Raw genomic sequence first — 7,758 nt, 5'->3', positions numbered from 1 at the left:
GCTTGCAGGTTTACCATATTTTCACGACTATAAGGCTTACAGCATTATAAGGCGCACCCACAATGAATGACATTTTTTCCATATATATATTGGAGAAAATAGGGTTAGACTTAAGTGCACCTGATAGTCATGAAAATATGGTAATTGCTATTGACTTCCAGGTATGAAGCACTCGCTACACAGTCACCTCTAGAGCCAGCCATTGTTGATGTTTTGGATTTTTTTTTTGTATAAAATCATGCAGTGGGGGAGGAGCTATATGATGGAAGATTTTGTAAACTAAAATGACATCTGCATATTTAACAGTATTGTTTCAGTTCAGGCGTTTGTGTTTTTTTAATATCTGACAGTGGTGTTTTTTTCCATATATAAGGCACACTGAATTATAAGGCGCACTGTCTATTTTGGAGAAAATTTAAGACTTAAGTGCGCCTTATAGTCATGAAAATACGGTACTTAAGGTGCCCAATTGCATGGGCATCACACATACTGTACATTTTGTTGGTACAATGCACAAAATTGTTGCTTCCAATTTTCCATTGCTGAGGTACTTTAGGATACGGGTTTATTGCATTATGGGACTGCGCTCGTATCTCATATCATTGTTTCCCATAGAAATGAACTAAATACAAATTAATTTGTTCCTTCCCTCTGAAAAAACACCAAATACAGGATATTACAATGGAAAAACATTTTTTATTGGTTTTAATTCACTATCTATTAACAGAGTAACTAGTGTTTATGATGTTTAATAATAAAATGAGGCAACATTTTATACAACGAGGAATTAGTGGATGGGGAGAGCGAGAGAATTAATTGCTGTTTATTACATCAGATTTACAACATGTGTGGTATGCTAAAGTGTTTAATTTATTAACGATTGCATGTTGGGGATGAACAACTAGTTTTGGATGTGTTGATGTTCGATTGTTGATACCTTGATCCACATGGCAAGTGAGACGTGTTAAAGTGTATGTTTGGGTTCGATTATTGATGCCTTGTTGCACAGCTTGGAACACGGGAGGTTTTCCTCATAACAGTAAAGTTGGATTGAAGAAGCAGCAACTAATCACTGTTCTGAATATTTCTCCCTGTGTTTCAAGATAAAATACAGGGTATAACACTGGCTGTACTGACAGATTGCAAATGACTCTCTCTCTCTCAAAGATTCTGAGCCAGTCAAGCATTCATATATGTCAGTGCCACAACCATTGTACCAGGAAATGAAGGGTTATCTCCATGACTTAAAAGCACAGGGCTGGGTGAGAAAGTCAAACTCATCATACTCCTTGCCGGTCGTGTGTCAGAAAAAAAAGATGGAACTCTTCGGTTATGCGTAGAGTATAGAGACCTAAATAGGAAGACACTTCCCAATCGACAGCCTATCCACGAGTCCAAGAAAACTTCTGGTTTTCCCTCCTAGACAGAGGGAAGGGAAGTGGCTCTTGATCATGACTTCACCGCATTTCTGAGAAGCCTTAAGTGGCTACCAACTTCCCGGCCTTATTACTAAATTATGGTATTTTCCTTCATGTCTTCTAATTCGGACGTTTCTTCTTCAAGCCTTCTCCAAGGAAGCCTCCTTGCTCCTTGGAGAAGGTTACAGCAATTGCGAGTTTCAGCGCAAATTTTGAAATTTTTATGAAATTGTTTTTATTGTGAATACTTGGAAATACCAGGATGCAGTGAAGCTGTGACTTTGGGGCTGGAAAATGGGGAAGGATGGCTATACTCTCATAATTCACCACTTTGCCCCTTTAGTTTATCGTGGTATTTTATACAGTACTGTGAAAAAGTATCTGCCCCTTCCCCTTCCTGATTTCTGTGTTTTTTTTTTCAACTTTATCACACATAGGATTCAGACACTCAAATCAATTTCTGTATGAAACAGAGACAACCCCAGGCTAAAAACCAGTTTGAAAATTGTATTATTTACCAAGGCAGAAAAAAATTACAAATGTGTCTGGCTTTCTGTGAAAAAGTAATTGGCTCCTTTGCTAAATAACAAACTAACTGCGACTAATTACAATTTTAGGAAAGCTAAGTTCAATTTCAAAGGATACACCGACACCTGATTACCACCACGTGTTGAATCAAGAAAACACTTAAATAGAATGTGTCAGACAAAGTGAAGTTCGGCTACAAGATCAGAGCACTGTGCCAAGATCCAAAGAAATTCAAGAAGAAATGTGAAAAAAATTTGATGGGCATCTATCAGTCTGGAAAAGTTACAAAGCATCATGGTCCTCAGTTTCATCTTCCTCACCATGATATTCTCAGCAGTTTGGACAGTTGAGTTGCTCTCGATCATGACTCTACTGCATGTCTGAGAAGCCTTAAGTAGCTACCAACCAAGCCAACTTCACGGCCTTAGCTATGGCTGAATGATGAATCTTCTCATGCGTAAATCCCTCATTATCATGGATGTTTTTATTTTCGGTCACAATTTTTTCCACTTTGAAATTATGGTCTTTTCCTTCATGTCATTAAGGGCATTCTTCTAATTTGAAAGTTTCTTCTTCGGCCGACTGTTTCTTCTACCTCTGAATGGCAAAATAAACAAGGTTAAGGTTTTGGAGTGGCTAAGTCCGGATTTAAATCCTATTGAAATGTTATGGTGCGATCAGAAATGGGCTTTTCATGCTAGAAAACCCTCTAATATTGCAGAATTGATAAAATGCTGGGGTCCAAAATTCCTCTAAAGTGTTGTGAAAGACTGATCACAAATTATCGTAAACGCATGATCTCAGTTATTGCTGCAGAAGGTGGCGCAACCATTACATTTTTTTCAAAGCTGGCGCCGTAAGGCGGCATCCTCTGTCCACTTTAATTTGTTTTTTGGGTTTTTCAGCCTTTCTATCTTTTCTTTTATTACATTTTCATATTTATTAATACATTCTTTTTTACTTTTCTTTGTACTTTATACTTTTTACTTTAATGTTTTCACAACTTTTTTTCTGTCAGTCTGGTAGTCTGTTTCTTCTTTTTGGAACCACTGAGCCATAGCTATGCTGTCATACACATGGGATTAGCTGTGAACAATACGCAGCAGAAGGACCAACACCTGAATGCCGCCGTAAATCCCGAGCTGGAAAAAGGTGCCAGGATGCTTCAGACCAACCATTCCATCTATTATTTTGGGGAAAGTGAGATCCCTTCCCAATAAGATGGAAGAGCTGTCGGCGCTGACCAGGCCGTAAACGGACTTTAGGGTTTGTACTCTGTTACTGTTGATTCTTCAGCTCCAGACTACTGAGGAACTGTGCGGATAAGCTTGGAAGAGTGACTCTGCATATTCTGCACCGTTTTTGCTATAGCAACTAGGATGGCGCCGCTCAAATGGCAGTCGTAGCGGTAGCTCTGTCCGCTCTTGCTCGTTTTTTTGTGTTTTCGTTGCTTTTCTGTTTTTTTATTGCATTTTTGTATTTTTTAATGATTTCCCATTTACTCTGCTTTGTACATTTGGCTTTTTGCTTTGTCATACTGTGGCCTTTGCGAGTCTGCCCTACTCGTTGCATGGCTTGGTTTGTTTGTGCTAGTCCTAGACATCTTGGGAGCCTTTCAATCGTGCCTCCGCTGTCATGCACGCAGGATCAGCTGTAAGCAGTGGATGATAGTGCTGGGAGGAGAGGCAACGCTCCGGCCCGAGTATTCCCTCATTGTTATCAGAGCCTGAGATCTATCCCTGGTCAGATGGAGGAGCTGCCAGTGCATACTGGTCTGCTTGTGTGCTTTGAAGCCCCCCCCCCCCCCCCCCACCAATCCTCTCCGCTGCGGCTGATTAGGTGATAGAACATCTTAGAAGGATCTAGGCGAGGAAGATGATCTTTAAAAACCTCCAGACTACTGAGGGACTGCGTGGTAACCTTAGTCTCAGTCTGCAGAAGGTCCCCACCCTGTTGACTTCCTGACTGTGGCTCCAGTTTCTTACCTGGGTCTAAAATGTATTGTGTGTCTTGTGTCTGTCTTGCTACTGCCATCAAGACAATAAAATTCTAATCTAATCCACCATTAGGTCAAGGCCAAAGAAGAATATAGGCAGCCACTGGGTAAATGCCATCACTCTTATAAAAATATAGAGTGCTCTGGGCGGACAGGAAAGCCAGGAGCCTTAGTGTGGGTGGATTTTTCCGGAAAATCACGGTCCGGGTGACCTTGCGGCAGTCACTGTTGCCTTTGTCCGAAAATAGAGTGCTCTGGGTGGACGGGACACTAAAGCTGAAGATGGCAGCGCACATGGGTGCAGCGGCTCTTTGTTGTCGCGTTTGGTGTTTTATTTTCTCAGTCTTGTCGTTATTTACAAACATCTGCGAGGAAAAAAATTCTACAGTCGCCAGAATTGAATTACTCTCAATAGGAGATGCGATGTATCCATCACAACAGATTACCAACGAACCTACACTATCCCAGAGGACATCTCGAGACCACCGGAATCTCCGTGGATAGTCAGCCCACTCAGAGTACGACGGAGGCGTACATAAACAGCGACTGGTGGTGCAACAGTAGGATCATAAACACTCACTGTTCCCATGATTTAGAGCTCTTGGCAGTTCAGTGCAGGCCCTTCTATCTACCTAGGGAGCTTACGACCGTCATTGTAGTCTACCGGATGCTAACGTTACCACAGCACTTAGCCTCCTGCTAGCGACTGTAAACAAACAACAGATTGTCCACGGTGACTTCAAGAAGGCATGCTTAAAGAAAGTTCTGCCTAAGTTTATCCAGTATGTGAAGTGTCACATCAAAGAAGATAAAACTATAGACCATGTTTATTCTAACATCAAACAGAGGCAATGCTTCTGACCAACCATTCCATTGTGGGTTAGGATGGAAGAGCTGTCGGCGCTTACCAGCAACCCAGTCGAGGAGTTCTGCCCTGCTGCTATTTTCTTCAGCTTCAGACTACTGAGGAACTGTGCGGATAAGCTTGGAAGAGCGACTCTGCATATTCTCCCCCTCGGTCAGAGTCTGCAGAAGTTCCCCATCTCGTGGAAGACTTCCTGTGTGTGGTTCCAGTTTTTGTCCAACTTTACAACGTCTTTTTGAATCCGATTTAGCTACCGCAACCAAAATGGCACTGTTTAAGCGGCAGCCGGCGGCGACGGTAGCTCCGTCCACTCTTGCTCGTTTTGTGTTTTTGCTGCTTTTATGTCTTAATGTTTTGATGATTCCATTTACTTTGATTTGCTTTGTACTTTGTGCTTTTGCTTTACTGTTCTGTCTAATCACTTGCTACTGCCACAATGTAATTTCCCGAATATGGGATGAATAAAGTTATCATATCCAAACATGCTTATAGAGCCACACCCCTCCCTCACCTTGCCGGATTCGACCATCTCTGCCTGTCCCTCACCCCCTCATACACCCCACTCAGAAATAAAGATAATAAAAACATGGTCTGAAGACGCCCTTTCTCAGCTGCAGGACTGTTTTTCCTGCACAATTTAGGAACATTTTTTACACCACAATCTCCGGGACTTCACGGACACTGTACTTTCCTACATCAAAAACTTTATGGACACTGTCATTGTTAATAAACGTATCCAGGTTTTTCCTAACCAAAAACTCTGGATGACTAATGAGACACAGGCACTCATCAAATGTCGTAACACCGCCTTCAGGTCAGGGGACAAGGTACGATACAGCGCTGTCAGAGCTGAAGAGAGGTATTAAAAAGGCCTAGGCAGCATATACAGTGGTACCTCGATTTACGATCGTAATCCATTCCGAGACTGTGATCGTATGACAAGCATATCGTAACTCAAGCAGACGTTTTCCATTGAAATCAATTGAAAACAAATTAATTCGTTCCATCCCTCTGAAAAAACACCAAAACAGGATATCCTAACACCATTATCATCATTCAACACTATAATACCGGAGATTCTGGCTGACAAACTCTCACACCTCAGACTATCCTCTTCCCTCTGCTGCTGGATTAAGAATGTTTTAACCAACCGTCCACAAACTGTTATATTTGGTCCCCACCTCTCTTCCTCCATTACATTGAGCCCTGGCTCCCCTCAAGGTTGTGTACTGAGTCCTCTTCTATACTCCCTGTACACATACGACTGTACCACCACTCTGACTCCATTATCAAATCTGCTGATGACACCACTGTGGTCAGACTCATCTCAGTAGGGGATGAGTTTGCCTACAGATATGTGGTCACCAAACTGTCTTCGGGGTGTTTGGTGAACATTCTCACTACACACCACAAAAACAAAAGAAATATGTCAAATAATCTTCAGTAAACAAAGAATGTTTCAATACGTGTCATAGCTTTCATCCGTGTCACAGCCTTCAATCTGTGTCACAGCCTTCATCGGTGTCACAGCCTTCATCGTTGTCACAGCCCTCCTGCATTGTTGTCATAGAGAATTTGTATGACGTTTGTCATAGAAAATGTGTATGTACTTTGTCATAAAGAATTTGTATGTCCTTTGTCATATAGAAATTGTATGTCCTTTGTCATAGATAATTTGTATGTCACGAATCTTGCCCTAATTAACCAGTTGATACAGAAGGAGAGTTGTCAGAGTTTGGAGAACAGAGATAGTCAAAGATTGACCAGAGTCTTACGCAGACTAACTCTGTCTGTTCTCTGTCCGTGCTCTCCTTCTGCAGAAGCGTCAAAATCTCACTCATCTGTCTTGGCGTGCTTACTTTTGCTCGACCTTGTGAATGTCCATCATGGACCGGACAAAATAATCCTGGACTTTTGCAAACGCAAAACTGATCTGGCCCCACTCTTCATAAATGGAGTATGTGTAAACAGGGTCCAGTCCTTTAAATTTGTTGGGGTCCATATCACGGACACACTAGATCTCATAAAGAACAAAGCTTCCATCTTAAAAAGCTACTTCACACACCCAGGAATTCTGGACATTAAGTATGATTAAGAAAACCATTGGGCTATCAGGCAGCACAATTTTGCTGACTGGATTGGATTCCTATTAGCGTGTATTGGAATTTTCAAAATGTCATGTTTACTTTGTAAATTTAGTCAATGTTATAGTGTCAGACCAAGAGCCAGTTGGGTGGTTGATCCTGTCATCCAGCAGCTAATGGGTTACGCAAATGCATGTGCGGCTCATCAGACATCCAGGACTATTTAAGCCAACCAGAACGTGACCATGTCGCTACATCATCTTAATCAGTTCACTGTTAAGTACATTCTCGTGCTGCCTCATTGTCTACCTCACCTAATCCCCGAAGTCTTGTTTCTTTCCCAAGACCTTGACCATGCTCACTACCACGGACCACGACCAGAATCTCGACCACATTTGCTCCTCGTATGATGCCCTTACGGAGGAAATGTTCGACCACCCAGAACATGGCAGGGAGACAGCGAGTTTCTTGATGTCTCTCCGTCAGCAAGTTTTGCACCCTTTGTAATGACAACGCTTCCAGGAAGTATTTCTTGGGGGCCTAGCGGAGTCCCTGAAGGAGGAGTTGGCGTGCCATAATGAGACGGGTTCCCTCGATGCATTCGCCAAATTGGCGGGAGACACACGAGGCCACCGCATGGGTCGACTCCGGAGTGGACGAGTTTTATCGACCGCTCCGTGGTGTCTCACCTAGGCATTAGGACTTGCTCCTTGGATAAACCTTCTAGGACAACTGCACTGAACAGGCGGCCATTAGGCAAAGTGGAGCTATGAATGGAGCCAGTTTACCTCTGCCTTTCCGGCAACTACCAGGTGGTGTTGGACTGTCCAGAGGCTCCCATAGTTCTGGGTCTTCCTGGGCTAAGGC

General features: G+C 42.6%; 1 protein-coding gene across 2 annotated transcripts in view; it reads left to right on the top strand.

Moving 5' to 3' along the window:
* LOC144209597 (fibrinogen C domain-containing protein 1-like) overlaps positions 1–7,758 on the top strand; it is a 28,696-nt gene that overhangs the window by 1,304 nt on the left and 19,634 nt on the right. The window lies entirely within an intron of this gene.

Source organism: Stigmatopora nigra, chromosome 16, assembly GCF_051989575.1.
Source record: "Stigmatopora nigra isolate UIUO_SnigA chromosome 16, RoL_Snig_1.1, whole genome shotgun sequence".
In the NCBI taxonomy this organism is placed as follows: Eukaryota; Metazoa; Chordata; class Actinopteri; order Syngnathiformes; family Syngnathidae; genus Stigmatopora; species Stigmatopora nigra.
Note: the sequence above shows the minus strand (reverse complement) of the source record. Positions and strands in the feature narration are given on the sequence as shown.